At 43.0% G+C, this 19,180-nt stretch overlaps 1 protein-coding gene and 1 pseudogene across 1 annotated transcript in view; one reads left to right on the forward strand and one right to left on the reverse strand.

Annotated features, from left to right (window-relative positions):
• The window catches only part of HS6ST3 (heparan sulfate 6-O-sulfotransferase 3), a 504,274-nt gene that overhangs the window by 59,317 nt on the left and 425,777 nt on the right, over positions 1 to 19,180 (reverse strand). The gene's annotated exons all lie outside the window — the stretch shown is intronic.
• LOC146061878 (5S ribosomal RNA) lies at positions 4,424 to 4,542 on the forward strand (annotated as a pseudogene).

Genomic DNA, 19,180 nt, shown 5'->3' on the forward strand with positions numbered 1-19,180 from the left:
TTCCCCACTACCTCCCCTTCGGCAGGGGGGTCCATGGGGATCAGATGATGCAATTCATGCTGTAGTATCAACAATGTGCAGTGTAGGGGGGCATGGCCACAAACACAGTAAAAGGAAAAGAAGGTGTCCGTGAGAGAGGAAGAGAGAGAGGGATGGTATCAGGGGTAGAGAGATAGAGAAGAGAGGCAGAGAGGAGCGAAAAAGAAAGGGAGAAGGAGCGAGCAGTAGAGACTCTACCTGATTAAAGCACAGGATGGGGCATAGATGGATAGACAGATGGATGAACAGAGCACTATATGGGGGCATAGACGGATGGGTGGCGGTGAAGGGGGAAGAGATGAACACCAGGGCAACAGAGTAGCTGCTTTTTCCTGGTGACCCATAGAGCAGGAGTCTCTCCAGGGGACGCAGGGTTAAATGGATCACCAGATGCCACTGCTTCAAATGCCCCTCCTGGAGGACTGTGCCGGATGCACCATCCCTACCACAGCACTGAATGCGGCATGAAAACACTGGCTCGCAGGAGACTACAGCCTCCGCCCTGTGGAATGCAAATACCAGAGGCAAAGGGATTGCCAGGCATCACTGCTTTAGCCTCCATCTGTATTCCTCACAGAAGTGCAGGGCAACCATCAGGGGGTCTGCTGGGACTCCATTCCCAGGGCCAGACAGAAAGGGGGGCCGGGACTGGGATCTATCCAGTATAACTTGTCACAAACAAAGTTCCCATTTCCCTTGAAGCAATGTAGAGTAGTACGATCAGTGCTGTGGAACTGGAGGTCTCATCAGGCATACCGGGGATTCAAGAAGGGAAAAGATGGCCCTGCCTATTTTGACAGTACTAGGCCCCACAATTTTTGATGGCAGCTCTACAGAAGTGCATAAGGCGAAGGGGAGCAATGGGCCTTGGAGTCAGGGTGCAAGGGGACTAGTGGGCTCTCAAAGCAGCCAGGGCCCCATAGGAACTGTGCCCCCTGCACCTTTAGTGGTTACGCCACTGTAAGCACCCTTTTCCTCATGTGGTACTGTAAACATCAAGCCTAATACGGCCCTAAACTGCATAGACACATTTCAATCCAGATGCTTTACCAATGCAGTTACACCACAGTAATTAGAAATTTCCTTAATTGATGTATAAAATAAATGTTATGTATAATTTTACATTGGAGTGATTGGTCCACTTTATTTAGTCCAATAAAAAAATATAAACCTGACAGATATTGTTATTCAAACAAAGAAAGCAATAGAGACATTTATAGAAATATAGAAATAAATACATAAGTAGCCATTTCAGTTTGTTTCGGAATTATCTGCTCAATGTCACTAGCAGTATTGATGTATAAAGATGAGCGTCCACAGCATTTGCATTTCTGCCTTGCAATGCCATATAACATAGCCGGAGCACAGTTATGGTTCTCTTGGCTCCTTCAAGAAGGATGTAAACAACACATTTTGCTACCATGAAATATATTCCGCATCAGCCTCGCATAATTCTCAGCAGTTATTATTTTTCACTTGACAAATACAAAGTCACAGCTATTCTATAATTGGGACCTGGATGGACAATAGCGTTATCTGTACAATGCTGTATATAAATCAAAATAAAGCACTAACTTAGCTCTGGCACAGATCTCCTGGAAGGGTAAGGATTATAAGGAGCAACCATAAGTATTCAACATTACAATGGAACAATGCACATTTTTCCTAAAGCTACTCTTCCGTTTTAATTTTAAGTTCACTTGCTTTAAATGTGTCCTGTCAGCTGAGACCTTTACTTCACTTATTCCAAATGAAAGAGGCATCACTTTATATTAGATTTTATTCATTTCACGCTGTTTCTGAGCTATTATGAAGTATGAAACCAAGCGTCAAAATTTAAAAAGAAATTTTAAGTCTACCAATATGTAGTCTCTGCTACATTTCCAGCCCCTGAGCGATCTGTGAATGGCAAAATGTTAGTGATAGAAAAAGTACATAAAAGAACAAAAATGTGCAACCTAATAGGATATTAACCATAAGACCTCTGTCTCTAGAAAAAATAAAAAATAAAATACAAGAACAAATATATATTTTGGGACAGACTAACAGGCCAAATGTCATACTGTATAATGTAAACTAATAGATAATTGTGTCCGTATTAATCTTTAATAATAGATCGTCATGTGCCTGCTTGCACTTGTAGTGCCACAGTTGAATAATATGATTGATGCCTCATTCGTTAATTAATTAATAAGGTCCCAGCTAACATAAAATACTAACTGCCCTGTTATTGGATTTATAAATAATAATGGCACTTTAATATTTAGTAATAGTTATATTATAATTCAAATTTTATTTTTTAAATGGTTTATTAATTTGCTGCACTACATGAATTAAATCTGTGTACCGCAAATATATTTATGTATTGATTAGGCACTGAAATGTTAATTATTGACAATTAAAAACATGCTACAGTGCCGATCTAACAACGCAAGGGGTGAACCGCCTAGCCAGTGGCGTAACAATAGCCGGGGGCTATTGTTACGCTACCTCTACTTGCCTTACTTGCCTTGTCCCGGTGGATACAGGGGGGGCACAAGGGGACGGCCATTTTGTGATGGACATTTGACTCATAAGGAGCCAGGAGGAGTGCTGGGACGCAGATTAGTAAATCTGCGGTCCCGATTTCCCGGCCGAATACAGGTGTGGCGGGAGAGGAAGGGTAAGACAAGGCAGGGGAGGCGCCAATATTTTCTGGCAGGGGGCAAAAATTGGCGCTACGCCACTGCACCTAGCACATACAGTATATACCATACTACTTGCCTACCTGACCCTCTCCATGAGGGAGAAAATGGTCTGTTCCTGGGCTTCCCTGGTAATGTAGGATTGCCATCACCTGTGGGGAGCTACTGTAGATAATTGATAAGAAAGGTGTTTCACCACAGGTGATGGCAATCCTACATTACCAGGGAAGTCCAGAAACAGAGCATATCATGTCTGTAATATATGTGCTGGTTGAACAAGCCTCTTTGCGAAACACGTGTCTGACGCGCAGGACACGCCCCCCGGGATACCCTCCATACCACTCCACTACGGACACGCCGCTCCGGCGTCTGACTGTCTCTCGCATAGGAAGGTAAAGCAGGCTGAGCCTGCCAGCAACCAGGCAGACGGCGGCATCACCCGCCGTTCTGCCTTCACCACCAACACCACCCAGTACCTCTATGTACAAACCCAGCGCTTATGTATTACGGCGCCGACTGTGACCCATCCTGGGATTAGATAGTAATTTATACTGTTTTCTCCTGATTTACGGTCTCACCTGCTACTCTGCTTTCCCTTCTAGCACTACTATAGCACCCCTGTGTACAAACCATACATAGCTGTGTTGGGACAGCTAAATTATTGGCTTTTTTTGCACCCATTGTTGTTTGTTATATTTTGTTGACTGCACAAGAGTATCTGCATTTCCAGGATATTAGCAGGCAAAACTTTATTCCTAAACGCAGCACTTATGTATCACGGCGCCGTCCGTTACCCATTTTGGGAGTAGATGGTAATTTGTTGCTGTTTTTCCCTGTCTTTTGTGCACAAGCTGTGTATGATAACCCTGTTATGACAGGACAACTACATGCTGAGAGATTCATGCAATTGTATCGTGTGTTATGCTGACAGTGTCCTTGAATATCTGTATCTTTATGGCACCCGCATATAATACCCGAGTCTTAAACTCCATCTTTATCCACATTGGGAGCAGATTATAAATTGTGCCATTGCTACAGTGTATTGCAGAGTGTATATTGTGCCATTGTTACAGTTTATGGTATACCAATGTATCACCATTTCCATACACTGTATGAAATTTAAGTATCTGTTACTTCACTTGGTGGAGACTGTCTCAGGGCGACAATTACCTTGATACAGAACCTCCCCTTCATTCCAACGCAGGCTCAGAGAATCTGAGACACTGAGCAACCAATGTGCAAACTTGGCTCATTGCCAGAATCTGCCACTCATATATCTTGTTTAATAACAGTACCGACACAAACCCCATGGTGAACTGGGTGATCGGACCAATTAAACCCTGACACCCAGAACACCAGCCCCCGTCTGGACTGAGGGTACATTCATATTTTCACTAATTGTCTCATCTTCTTCTTTTCTCCCATTTCTCTTATTCTTGCTCAAGGGAGGATTGCCTTACTCCCCCTCTCTCATCCACAATCCTATACTTTGTAAGATTGAGGACAGCAGAAGTGGGACACAGGCGTAACACTTACCCTCATTTACTATCTCCTAATTTTTAGGAGCTCTCTCATTGGCCCTGCTGCAATTTGTCTCCCTGCAATGCTCACGTGGTAACAGGGAGGTATTATCTGTGGCTAGACCAACAGCAGAAGCACTCTTTAGCCCATTCCAGATCAGCGGAGCTCTCTCATTATCATCTTACAGTCATACCTCACTGAAACCGCCTGGTACCATCCAAACCCAGAATCTAAACAGTGATGGGTCGGCCTAGTACCTGTCTGGGGAACTAACAGGGAATAGCCGGTGCTGTAGTTCACCATAACAGCAGAAGCCAACATGATGTGGGGAGGAGGTTTGATTTCTATATCTTCTCTTTCCCCCTTGATGCCTTGTCTTTGATTATGCACTCTCACTTTGCAAATTCCTACTGCTAATCCACTGTTACAAGGGGGTGTGTCCTGCACCACCATAACTGTTATCTCTATCTGTGATGACAAATCAGATGTCACACTATTGATGTATCGTACTTGTTTTCCAGGAACAGTTATTTATTGAGAAATTTTCGCTGTGTTTATTTAAAACCAATCACTTGACAAGTCACTCACATTTTGATTTATTGATCTATTGCTTTGATGTGGAGGAAAGAACTGAACATTTTTGAAGTTCATTTGACAGTGTACACCCTCACTCATGCTATATATATATTTTAAGTGTTTAATAATTAAAAGTTACTTTTTCATGTATAAGACATCATATCATATCCATATAATTTACAAGTGTGCCCCAAAAAACCTTGTCGGGTTCCCTTTAAGTCGTCTCCAGACTTTCTTTCCTCTAGTTCAACTTTTGAACTCCATTTGGGAGCACCACCAACCATCAACCCTTGCCTAAAATTGTGTAATAGAGCAACGGTGTATATGTTGGTCACTACGTTATTCTGTTCCTTATCCAATACCAGTGCCAATCCAATACAACCCCAAAAGAAGTGGTTCCCCAAGGGATCAAGTGTGGCACCCGGGGACCAGCATAAGGTTTCACACATTCCAAAGCTAACCTCCAGACTCCTGTCAAAATAGCCAATGGGCATGTGAGGGCAGACCTAGAAGCAGTATGTAAGGTCTTATGCTGATTTCCAGGCGTCAAATGACCACATTGAGCAATCCAGTTTCCAGCCAGCACATATATTACATAAATGATAACATGGGGTATGGGTAAAAACTGGACCAGGACAAGACCCGGACCGGACATCAAACTCTGCATTTTGGAGCTTGTAATGTCAGGTCCTTGGGGAGTCCTGTACGGGGTGTCCTGTCCAGGGGGCTGCCTGTGACACCTGTCACCAGGGAGATGAGGAGGGGGAGAATAAAGCCTCCCTGTATGGTCCAGACATGTAGCAAAAACCGGACGTTCGGACCACAAGGGGAGGCTGTAATCTCCCCTTCCCCATGTCCCTGGTGATAGCTATCACAGGGATCCCCCCTGGACAACACTCCCCCCGGATGGGACACCACACCCCCCGGATGGGACACTACAAGCTCCGGACTGCAGATTTTGATGTCCGGTCTGGCGGTCAGGGTCTAGTCTGGGTCCGGTTTTTACATAGTCCCGATGTTTCTAAAATATAATTTCTTTGCACCTTTTCTTTTTCCATTGTACATCTAGTACCTGGTAGAGTCAAAGTGCTATTCACCATGGGGTAGTTGTTCCTGGGGTGAGGGACCATGCTATTTGTCTATGTCTATAATCATCACACAATGCACACGGACTGTCTGTAATCATCACACAATGCACGCGGACTGTCTATAATCATCACACAATGCACATGGACTGTGTATAGTCATCACACAATGCACACTGACTGTCTATAGTCATCACACAATGCATGCGGACTGTCTATAATCATCACACAATGCACACTGACTGTCTATAGTCATCACACAATGCACACTGACTGTCTATAATCATCACACAATGCACACGGACTGTCTATAATCATCACACAATGCACACGGACTGTCTATAATCATCACACAATGCACACTGACTGTCTATAATCATCACACAATGCACGCGGGCTGTTTATAGTCATCACACAATGCACGCGGACTGTATGTAATCATCACACAATGCACGCGGACTGTCTATAGTCATCACACAATGCACGCGGGCAGTTTATAGTCATCATACAATGCACACTGACTGTCTATAGTCATTACACAATGCACACTGACTGTCTATAGTCATTACACAATGCACGCTGACTGTCTATAGTCATTACACAATACACACTGACTGTCTATAGTCATTACACAATGGACACTGACTGTCTATAGTCATCACACAATGGACACTGACTGGCCCAATATTCCATACTTGCTTATATACACACCTGTGGCTTCTGTGATTTAAACATGCCCCCATGGTGCCAGAGATGCCCCCACTGTGCAGAATGCAAAAGGACTGTCTATAGTCATCACACAATGACCGTTTTTATCCATTTTCCAGTGTTTGGGAACAAATGGTCGATTTTTATTTGCTTCCATACATTACAGGATTTTCATTCTCACCAGCCAAATTTGACAGTTGTCCTGACAGGTAATTGCATAGTGTATGTCCAGCTTTACCCTTCCCCTAATGCCTATCCTTAACCCTCATACACAGTTTGGGGATCCGTCAGCTTTTTCAGTGTCTGTATTTCGGTGTTGGGATTTTGACCATATGGATTGACATGCCGTGATTATAATACCATCCCCTTGTACCACATACACACACACACACACTTTTGAACCTCTTCATAATGAGTCCCACTAGACCGTATCAATGAATAGTCATCCCATGCACACGGACTGTCTATAATCATCACACAACGCACGAGGACTTTCTGTAATCATCACACAATGCATGCTGACTGTCTATAGTCATCACACAATGCTATAATCACATTGCTATAATCATCACAAAATGCACACTGACTGTCTATAGTCATCACACATTGCACATGGACTGTCTATAATCATCACACAATGCACACTGACTGTCTATAATCATCACACAATGCACACTGACTGTCTATAGTCATCACACAATGCACGCGGGCTGTTTATAGTCATCACACAATGCACACAGACTGTCTATAGTCATCACACAATGCACACGGACTGTCTATAATCATCACACAATGCACACTGACTGTCTATAATCATCACACAATGCACACTGACTGTCTATAATCATCACACAATACACACTGACTGTCTATAGTCATCACACAATACATGCAGACTGTCTATAGTCATCACACAGTGTACACAGACTGTCTATAATAATCACACAATGCACGCGGACTGTCTGTAATCATCACACAATGCATGCAGACTGTCTATAGTCATCACACAATGCACGCGGGCTTTCTATAGTCATCATACAATGCACATGGACTGTCTATAGTCATCGCACAATGACTGTCTATAGTCATCACAGAATGCAAATGGGCTGTCTATAATCATCACACAATGCACAATGACTGTCTATAGTCATCTCACAATACACACTGACTGTCTATAGTCATTACACAATGCACACTGACTGGCCCAATATTCCATACTTGGTTATATACACACCTGTGGCTTCTGTGATTTAAGCATGCCCCCATGGTGCCAGATATGCCCCCACTGTGCCAGCAGAAGCACAACTCACCATTGTTGCTCCTGCTGCTGCCGGGGCGTAGGAGAGTCCGGTGTAGGGAAGCCAATCCCGGGGCATTTTTTCAATCCCGGGATTCGGGATTGAAAAATGCTCAATCCCAGGATTCCCGGGATCCTGGGATTGGCTTTCCTAATAAAGACTGCCCCACAATCACTTACATTTTGAGGGGTTGCTGGGTGGGGGGACGGGTCGTCAATGACGCTGGGTGCGTACTAGCTAGGTGGGCGGGTGGATGCGCTGGCTGGCTGGGTAGGTACACTGGCTGGGCGGGCGGGTAGGCACACTGGCTGGGCGGGCGGGCAGGTAGGCACGCTGGCTGGGCGGGCACGCTGGCTGGCTGGGTGGGCGCACTGGCTGGCTGGGTGGGCGCACTGGCTGGCCGGGCGGTGCGGCATCACAATGCCGGGCGCGACCTCTTCCTGCGCAGCGTGACCTCTGATCTCACACTGAGAGGTCACGCTGCGCAGTGCTGCCGGGAGAAGTCGGGCAGCGTCTGAGCGATGCTCAGACGCTGCCCGGCATTAGACTGCACGCATGCGCAGTCTAATCCCGAAATCCCGGGATTGGAAACTCCAATCCCGGGATTGAAATTTCGGTGTTTTGGGGGCCAAATCCGGGGATCCCGCCGATCCCAATCCCGGGATTGGCCACCCTAGTCCGGTGTCCCCTTGCTGGCTGGCTGGTTGTCTGTCTCTGTCTCCTCCGTCTCCTCCGCCGCCGCTTCCCTTCTGAGGGCAGGAGAGCACAGCACATCGCGCATCTCTCCTTCACTTCCCAGTGACTGGGCTGCCAGCAAATCAAAGCTCACGGGCCAGCTCCTGATTGGCTGTCAGCCCACGAGTTCTGATTGGCTGACGGCCCAGTCACAGGGATACACAGTGAGGGGAAGGAGAGATGCGTGATGCGCTCTCCTCCCCTCAGAAGAGAAGCGGCGGCAGGCAATAGAGGGAGGGGTGGGCGGCTGCAGTGGTTGAGCCACCCAGATGGCTACCGCGAGCTAGCAACAGGTTGGCGACCACTGTCCTAGACCATTAGCAATGTTGTTCATCTTTCCATCTGCTTGTTTATACAGGATTCATTCCCATTGTACATGCATGTGTACATACTGTATCTCATATTTTAGTCGCTTAATTTTAAGGCTGAAGGAAAGATTTAAGTGTACTGTACTGTATATAATGACCATTTATAACAGAACCTACTGTGCTTAATGTGTTATATTACAGTATATCCTTGATTAAAACCTACAGGCAGTATTAAGTAAACTAAGACGTATTCCTCTAAGTAGCTTTTTAATTGTTGCACGGCCTGGCTCATGCATTCCCTCTATAGTGAATTAGTAAAAGCTTTGGTGACTGTCTACCTAGGACACTGAGCAATATTTGATTACCCTGCAGTCAAAGCAAGGAAAGCTTATCTTCATTCTGCAGGTATTTCTCCACAATTGTTTTGCTAGAAGGGATCCAACATCTGCCAAGATAAACGTGTTTGTGTTTGTACTGAAGACAGCAGTAACAGCCATTACTCTTGGACTAGATTTCACATTGCAGTCACTGCACAAGAAAAATGGAAAACAAAAATCTGCAAATAGTCCTAATTTTAACTTAAATAAACATTATTGAGGGTTAATGTGGAGTTGGATGAAAATTTGTACCAAAAGGGTGTAAAATGTGCCCCTAAGAAAGGTTCAAATTACGCAGGTTGATTAGCTACTGTGTAATAATCTCATGATGTGTCCAGTTCTACAATGGTACTGTAGCATATTATGACAGCACAAAACACATAATAATAATAATAATAATAATAATAATAATAATAATAATAATAATAATAATAATAAATAATGTTCATTAAATATTCTCATACTGTGGAAAGTTAAATAACAAAATGTCTTTAAAAAAGTTTATTTTTTATGTGTTTTTTTTTTCTTGGAATTGTTATGTGATTTCATAGTAATTTTATCTTTACCTATGGTACTGCTCATACAGATACTGTATGCACCAGGTTGATACCAGGTACATCATTTGTACACAATATAGTAATGTGGTGTTGGTGGTGGTGGTGGTGGTGGTGGTGGGGGGGGGGTTGGGTACACCTCTTCCCCTCCCTCACACATGTGAGAGGCACCTGTAATCTCTGGAAAGAGATACTCCTCTTTCCAGCTGCTCCATTTCCTCACTCCCAACAGCATTTCTCCATTTGCCTCCTGGGCCCTCTCCTTTCCCCCTGCACCTACCAGGGACCAGCCTTGTGCCCTTCTCAGTTCCCACTTCAAATGTTACTTCCTCCTACTTCCACCTCAGCTCCTCCATCATACTTTATCTACACCTTGGACCCAACACTTTCCTCCTTCTCAGTACCACTTGACCCCCAGCCATGTGGCACCCTCCCACACCCCCTATTTCCCACTGGAATTTACCCTGTAAGGGGCAGGGGCGGATTTAGGGAGGAGGACGCCCCTAGGCACAACAATAATGTTTACGAAGTAGGACAGTTTATAGGGGCAGTATCGGCATGTCCTATCCATTTACACTCTATTTAAGATGGAATATAGTACAGTACAGTGGATATTTTGCAGTTATTGGTACATTTTGGGCTTACAGTACTATCACAGGCATCCAAGTGCCGCCCCCAAACATGTGCCGCCCCTAGGCCGGTGCCTCACGTGCCTAATGGGAAATTCGGCTTTGGTAAGGGGGAAGAAGTAAGTCTCATTACCCTCCCTGTACATCCTCAGACAGGGTGGGAGCTATGAGTGGGTCCTTCAGATCTCTCCCCCATAACAGCCACTCAAGCACACAACACTATACTGTATATTGACTTCTCACAAGCTGTCTAATAACTTTACATGCATAGTAAGTTTGCAGCATACATGGCTGATGCAATCACTTTAATACAGGCATGTCCAAACGATGGCCCTCCAGCTGTTGTGAAACTACAAGTCCCAGCATGCCTTGACACAGTTTTGCTATTATGTAATGCGGAAACTATGGCAAGGCATGCTGGAATGTATAGTTTCACAACAGCTGGAGGGCCACAGTTTGGACATGCCTGACTTAATACATTGCAGGGGAAATCTCCTATCTAAGTGTCTGTGCCTGTTTGTGATTTTCAATGCTGTACATCTGGCTGCAAATTATATATGTCTGGAAAACCAAGCATGTGTACATAACGTACATATATTTAATGAGTCACCTCTAAGTGAAACCAGTACTTTTTTGAACCTCAGTCAAAATGAAATTGTATCCTGGCCACCTCACAATAAATGGTTGCTCTGTGCTTCATTCTAATTTCCCACCAGGACAGAGCAGGTTCCCCACACGATCATTAGACTGAGACTTATATCATCATCTGTTGTAAGATGGTGGTGCTGGCAGAAACATGGTCAAACATTGATCACATCTGCTTGTGAATCAAGGTGTATGGTGATAATGTCATGTCGCGGAGACAGGTCTGTTATTGCTGCACTGCCTTTGATTATGTAAGGACAGACATTCAAGAGAATCATTGGTAGGGATGGCTGTACCATTAGGCACCTACTATAAATTGAAGCCAGGATCTGGGGGGGCCCACTAAGTCTGCCTGTCCCGAAATGAAGGATGTCTATAAGGAAGACATCCTTATTGTACTTAAAGCAGGTGGCAGCTGTGGAACTTGTAGGATACCACCTTCACACCTTCACTTGAGAGGCTAGAAAGTGTGTGTTGGATGCAATGTGAGCTAGTTGGGGTAGTAGGAGTTTTGCCTAGGGTGCTGAGAAGCATTACCCTGGCCCTGGCCATTGGGAGGTACTGGACTATCCTCCCTACAGTCCTGACCTGGACCCAAGTGATTTCCATCTCTTTGGACCATTGAAGAAGCTCTTGGGTGGAATATAATTAGTAGTTGATGATGAAGTTCAGCAAGCCATCATGACCTGGCTTTATGTGATTGACACTGGTTTTGTCTATGATGGGATAGGTGCTTTGATGTACTGTAGGAACAGATACTTAAACAAGTGGGGACTATGTGGAAAAACAATTTTATTCAAGGCCATACTAATGGTTATACATATACAGATAAAGCCAGCATCATCTAGCATCCCCTATGTTGCAGGTGTGACATGCGTGGCATACTGCCCGCATCCTCCGGCGTGTGCATGCGTCAAAGTCGCACCTGCAACTCACTCTAAATATATTAGCTGGCACAGTCCGGTGCAGAGATGTCATGGGTGAGATTTTGGGAGCTGAATGGACACTAGTGGGGTAGCCCTGATGATTGTGGTTACATCTCTATGTATAAGTTGAATAAATGTATGAAATGATAGGTCTTGATACCTTATTAAACCACCCTCATAATAAAATAAATGTGCACCAAAAATATGCTTAATATTAATACCCCCCTCCATGTTTTATTCCAGTGTATAGCTACTAATGTGTACCTGGTGTGAGGGAGTAACATTGAGAGGCGAAACAGAGCTATTAAGGTCCTGATTCAGATTTGGTTGGAGGTGCATTCACTGCTGTTACTGTTATTCAGATTCAGATTCAGTCACACACAGATATTCGAGAATAGCATATGGAATTAACCAGTGCAGTTTTGTGAAGCATCCTTGCCACATCACATTGTGAGTAAGATGCATATTTCGGTGAAAAACAAACAAGCTAAAGGCCCCTTTACATTAGGCTGACTTGTTCTACGGACAAGTCTGCCCCGATTTCCCCTGAGCTCTACGGGAGAGCTCTTTCAGATTTGGCACTTGATGTGCCATTTTTTTTACATGTAAATCACATGCAAATTATCACATGTAGGCCCGGAGAGCTGCAGGCAGCACAACTCACCATTGTTGCTCCTGCTGCTGCCAGGGGGGGATGAGTCTGGTGCCCCCTGCTAGCTGGCCTGGTTGTCTGTCTCTGTCTCCTCCTTCTCCGCCACCGCTGCCGATTCCCTTCTGAGGGCAGGAGAGCACAGCACATTGCGCGTCTCTCCTTCCCCTCACTTCCCTGTGACTAGGCCGTTAGCAAATCAAAGCTCGCGGGCCAACTCCTGATTGGCTTCCAGCCAACGAGCTCTGATTGGCTGATGGCCCAGTCACAGGGATACACAGTGAGGGGAAGGAGAGATGTGTAATGCGCTCTCCTCCCCTCAGAATGGAAGCAGCAGCCGTCAGTGGAGGGAGGGAGGGACGGGCGGCTGCAGTGGTTGAGCCACCCGGATCGCTCCCGCAATCTACAGTACCAGTATCTCGCGAGTGATGGGTTGGCGACCACTGATCTAGTAAGTAAGCTGCAAGCCAGGGTGTCTGAGAAGAAAGAAAGGTGAGTCTCTCCTCTCTGCTCTCTCCAAAGTAGGCTAATCTATGGCATAGACTGCTACTAATACCAATATAGGAAAGAGCTCTCTTCCTTTTTAGTTTCTGCTGCAGTTTTACAAACACAATTTTGATTTTTCATTTTTTTTTTGTATTCATTTTTTTATTAAACTGACTGGTAGTTATACATGTGTCTTAGTATGTTATTATATTTTATGGATTAATATCTTTGTATTTTGTATTATTTGGATTGGTTGTTATTGGCATACTGTGCAACACTTTTAGCACTGTCTAAACACTGTCTCTGAATTTTTTTGTCCAACTGGGAATGAGTAATCCCATTTAGACTGCAGCTGTAGTGATTGCCCATTTAGCGCTTAGAATAACACTTTGGTTAGCTCTCCATGGGATGAACCTACAGCCAGGCCGCTGCGTGTGACACAGCAGAGTGGCGTCAGCTCAATGCCAGAGGATTAGAGGACACTGGAAAGAGAGTCATAGTGTACATGAACAAAGTGTCTGGTATGCTGTCTCTGCTCCTGTGCTTGTGTCCAGGTTCGTGTTCACAGCACGGTAGCCTGGTAAACAAATGTGATGGCCTTTTCACCACATATGAGATCAAGCCCGCAGAGGGTGAAACGGCTGTCACATACGCTTACATGTGCTTCCGTGCTGCACAGATGGACCCAGATACAGGCTTAGGAGCATAGACCTGTTGATGAAGTCCAAGGACGAAACACGTTGGGTGTTTCCCTACCTCCTGCTAAAGTAGAAGGTAAGTAAGCCCCTACTTAACTCCATGACCAAACAGAAGTTATTTTTACAGTAGTGACAACCTACTATTAGTGTTCTCTCCAAATATAATTAATGTACATTCATATTTTCTATGTAATTTTGTCAGAATGCTAAATATAGTATCTAGACTAGTCTTTAGAAATGATAAATAATATGCTAAAAATGTTGTTCTTTGCATAGAAATGAGGATGTGAAAAGTGTCATTAAAAATGCAATAAGAAATTGCTGCTTGTAAACAGATTGTAATACCCTTCAAAACACCAAGGGGTCTATTTATCAGGTAATTAAGTCTGTAATTAAAATATGTGGAAACTAGTGTTTCTACAGTTTTAAATACAGAATTAAGAGTTGCTTGAATCTAACATATGCCAACTCTCACAACAGCCATTCTAATATGTTCTGCGGGAGAGGGATCTAGTTATCCCTTCCTTGTGAACTTTAGGAGATTTTAGTGTCTATCGTTCTTCTTATGGTACTACTGTACATCTGCATCTGGCTAGCCATGCATACACAGTGGACCAAATGGTTCCAAAACATGTAAGTAAAATGATTACTTCACTTCTTACTGATCACTACAGTATATTACCCTGAACAGTGATTTCTTAATGCCATAATATATTAATTATAACCCCAAGTCAGCAACATAAACAACATAAACATTACATAGTATGCCTAATGCTACAGTAATAATTAGTAATGTATCAATAACAGTATTTGACAATAGCACTGTAATACCTTTAATTATCCATGCCAGCCAAATTGACTCCTAAAAACATCTACCAATGCTAAAAAACGACAAAGCTTGAGAAAATCTATTTAAATAACTATTCTATCTACATATGTTTAAGGTGTCATTAGCTTTTTATGACTTCACTGCTTGCAAGTTATCCATCTGGTGGTCAAGTGAAGCACTAGATTATAGCCTATGGCATAAATAAATGATTGCCATTTGTGTAACTGCGTGCCAGATCACCACCTTGCTTGCCAAATGAAGTCTAGCAATTGATTAGAATGTTAGTGTTTGTTTACATTCCTGCAGTTTGAATGCTAAAGAGATCAAATCAACAAGATTATATAAAAAGGTAAACCACCTCCATCAAAAATCAATCAAAGCTTTTTAAAAAGTAATAAGATATAAAAAAAAGTCCAATAGGAATAGTAAAACCATAATCACCTCATAGTCACAAACAATTACACAGTACATTTACACACTGTGCTTCTTTGTGATGTTTATGCTATTAATGCATTCAAGAAAATAATAATAATATAGACATATATTTATTTGTTGCAAATGTTTTTTTTGTCTGAGAAAGCATGAGACCCCTTCGCACATCCTATCTGAGCTAAGTTGTGTGTATGCATTACCTATATGTGTTTATTATTTTATCTAAATTTCTTTTCCCTGCATCCCATAAATTCTCCAATAGGCATTATACCAAGTGACATTTAAATATAGAGATAAAGCCCACAGCCTCAGGGACATGTGGTGAGGTAAATGGCTCAAGAGTTCCTGGCAAGTACCAGAGCCAGATATGCACACAACATATGGGGTACATGCCGGCATTATACACATGTGCAGCAGTACTGTATATACTGCTGGAGATTCACTGAGTTTTGATAAGAGATGTGAAGAAAAGGCACTGCCTCACCTGCCATAGACTTTTTACTTCAGGGTTTTGACTATAAAAATGACTAGCATAATAGAAATAAGATTTTTTTTATAAATTCTTTGTATATTTGACATACTTTATCAATTCAAAATGGCAGTATATACGCTAGTATGACAGGAAAGGCTGCCTCACCCCACCGCACGTCAGACAGCCTAGAACATTATAGGATATCTTAATAATCCATAACATGCCTTGGATTGTGAACGCCACAATTCCAATTCTAATTTCCAATTGTTGTTTTTGTTGAGCGCAGATAAAATGTGGCTAAAAATTCTTCCAAACCTCTCTTCCCTGTATGACAAGAACAACCAAACAGAGAAGGAGAAATAATATTGCACTACCTCAAGCAACTTAAGTCCTGTTGAGAAAGTGAGTTATATCAATAAAATGCTACTTGCCTCCTGATAAAGGTAAAAAAATGTATTCACATGTTGAAATCACATTATATTAAAATGTATAATCAAATCTTACATACAGATGAGACACTCTTTAGTGGGCCTGAAAAGGCACCGTTCTCCTCCTAAGGGACGGCAATGGTCACAAACGAATACTGGAAACAGGTCCTGGAAACCAGACACCCCCCTCCCCCCCACACTACAAAGAAAAAGCCCAAGTCCTTCCAGTCAATTGCTTGAAAGCTCTGATAGTAAGACTGTGGGCGGTATTCAATGTGAATACCTGCGAGGTGCAGCGAATCCTTTTTAGGATTCGCTGCACATTCGCCACGTTCCGGAGCCAGCGGGCTCCGGTATTCAACGTGTCAGGGGCTCGCTGCCCCTGACAGGCGAATATGAGCTCCTGCGGCGATTGCCGCAGGGAGCCTGAGGAGGGTGCCAGGCAGAGAGATGGAAGTCTCTCTGCCTGCCCCTGAACGTTTGTGGGGGGCAGGTGGGCTCCCCGGGTGCCAGGCAGCACAGGCTGCCCCCCGGGGGTGCCAGCAGGGGGCCACGTATATTCACTATACCCGAACGTAACATCGGGTGCAGTGAATATATGAATATGTAATGAGCGGCTCGGCTCCGGCGCCCCCTGCTGGCTGCTGTGTTAAAAAAAATAAATTTTTTTTTTTTTTAAAAATTAAATATATATTCATGTGCTTACAGCACATGAATAAAAATAGCATGCCCCTCCTCAGAAGAAAATTCCTGATTTTTTGACACCAAATGTAAAAAACAGAACACTTTATTTTAAAAGTTCACATTCCACTTCACCATAAAAAGATAGCGATTGCTACTCGGTGAATCATGGTGAAAAAAACCTTCAAATGTATTCGCCATCTGCTCATTGAATAGGGTGATTCACCGTTTTAGTCAGAAATTCGCCAAACAGCACAAATTCGCCATAAAAACATGGCGAATCAGGCTCATTGAATACCGCCATGTGTCGTAAGAGACAGTTGGGCTGTGGGCTTTAGTTTTATCTTGACTAATGGTATGGTGTGTATATATATATATATATATATATATATATATATATATATATATATATATATATATATAGACAAAGAGAGAGTAGAGAGCGCTATATATTCTCCACCAGCTATAAGTAAAATCACCACTATGATTTGTGGTGTGAATAACCAATCCAATTACAATGTGATAGAAATTCAATAATAAAACAATTTTATTAAAACATATTTTTCATTGTTCACATCTGGATTTCATCTTAGGATATGATTTCAACAGCATATATATATATATATATATAGAGAGAGAGAGAGCAAAAAAAGAGGGCACTCACCAATCGTTGAATAAATTTGACGAAAAAATGATTTATTGTTGCTTACATGACAGGGCTAACGTTTTGGTCTCAACAAAGACCTTTGTCAAAGCCAAGCAATATCAAGAGCAGGTCCTTCCACCATGAACACCCAATTCATACTGGCCACCATAGCAGTATATATACCTGTTACACATCACATGGTATATCAGACAGCCAATCACAGTCAATTAGTATCAAAATCACATCACAACAAACATTGCTGGCTAATAAACATATTACATGGCAAGCTGGCATAGCGTTATAGCCATCAGGGCCACTCAGCTATTAAAACTTAAACAACAGACAGAAAAAAGGTTATTATAAAGAAAAACACCGCAAAACCGGAAGTTGCGTGCGTTCCACGCTGCTGGAACGCACGCCCGGTCCCGGAAGTGCCATAATTTCAAAGCTGGCGCGTCATTGCTAGCCTCCCAGACCTAGAGGGAGAAAAAGCTATTGAATACGTCAGTGTCAAGCGGCGCAAACGGCGCCATGGTAACCAAACACTGACACTGTAGCAATGACTGCTCGATATCAGCCTTATATACTCACTGAAAAAATGTAGTAGTGTAAGTGTGGACACTGAAGCTCACTAAAACGGCACCACTTATTGATAATATAGTATTAAAGATATTATTAAAGATTTTATTTTATGCCAGTGTCCCTATGATGTCCAAACGCTGCCAAATTGCCATGGCAACCAATCCTGACAAATAACAATATAATAATATAAAGGATTGAAAACTGCTGTATGGGTGGACAGATAAATCTCACAATGTGCAAAAACGATATGTACATAATGACAGACAAGACAAACATATATACATACATATAGATAAAAAAGGGGCCAATGTCGACGAGGCCCGCCCCTCAAAAAGAATGGGCGTAAAAATATCATAGGATGCCTTATCAGTATCCGATCTGATTCTACCAAAAATCATCGCCACTCAATTCGACAAGCTCTGGATACAAATAAAAGTGACAAGCCGGTGGCCCTACACTTTCTCCGTATGGGACACTCCATCTCTATCCATTGACCATATACCTCCACTCCCGAGAGGAGGCGATCGGGAACGTAAATTAAAGCAGCGAGAGGCAAAATGGATTGCGACGTTGGGGACAGTCACCCCGAAGGGACTTAACGAGTACAATTCTCTCAACGTATTCCTGTGAACCTTAGCTGATTTTGGTAGAATCAGATACATATGAGATCGCTAAAAAAAGGGGGGAGGAGGGAGAGATAAATCTATAACAAATATATATATATATATATTTATCCCATATATATATATATATTTGTTATAGATTTATCTCTCCCCCCCCCCTTTTTTTTAGCGATCTCATATGTAGGCCGTTTTATACCAATTCGCATATTTTACATATTTTACACATTAGGTGTTTTTTCTATATTGACTCATTGTTTGCTCTTTTAAATAGTGCTATTGTGACTACTTTGTACTTAAATAAAATCTTTTGTATTTTACAAACGGATACGTTTCTTGTATAGGTATATGTAGTCGCTATTGCCTTTATCCAATTTGCTGATATATATATATATATATATATATATATATATATATCAATTTGAAGACTGGCACTCCACCCAACTGTCCAGGGGTTACTTGGCCCAGGTGCCTTCCTGGCTCTCTCAGCTGAAAGAACAGTAGATACGCAATAGCAGTGGCGGCACTCGCAGGACGTCAACAATGAAATAATTCCACACAGGGACCATATA

Source organism: Crinia signifera, chromosome 2 (genome assembly GCF_055691185.1).
Source record: "Crinia signifera chromosome 2, ASM5569118v1, whole genome shotgun sequence".
Lineage (NCBI taxonomy): Eukaryota > Metazoa > Chordata > Amphibia > Anura > Myobatrachidae > Crinia > Crinia signifera.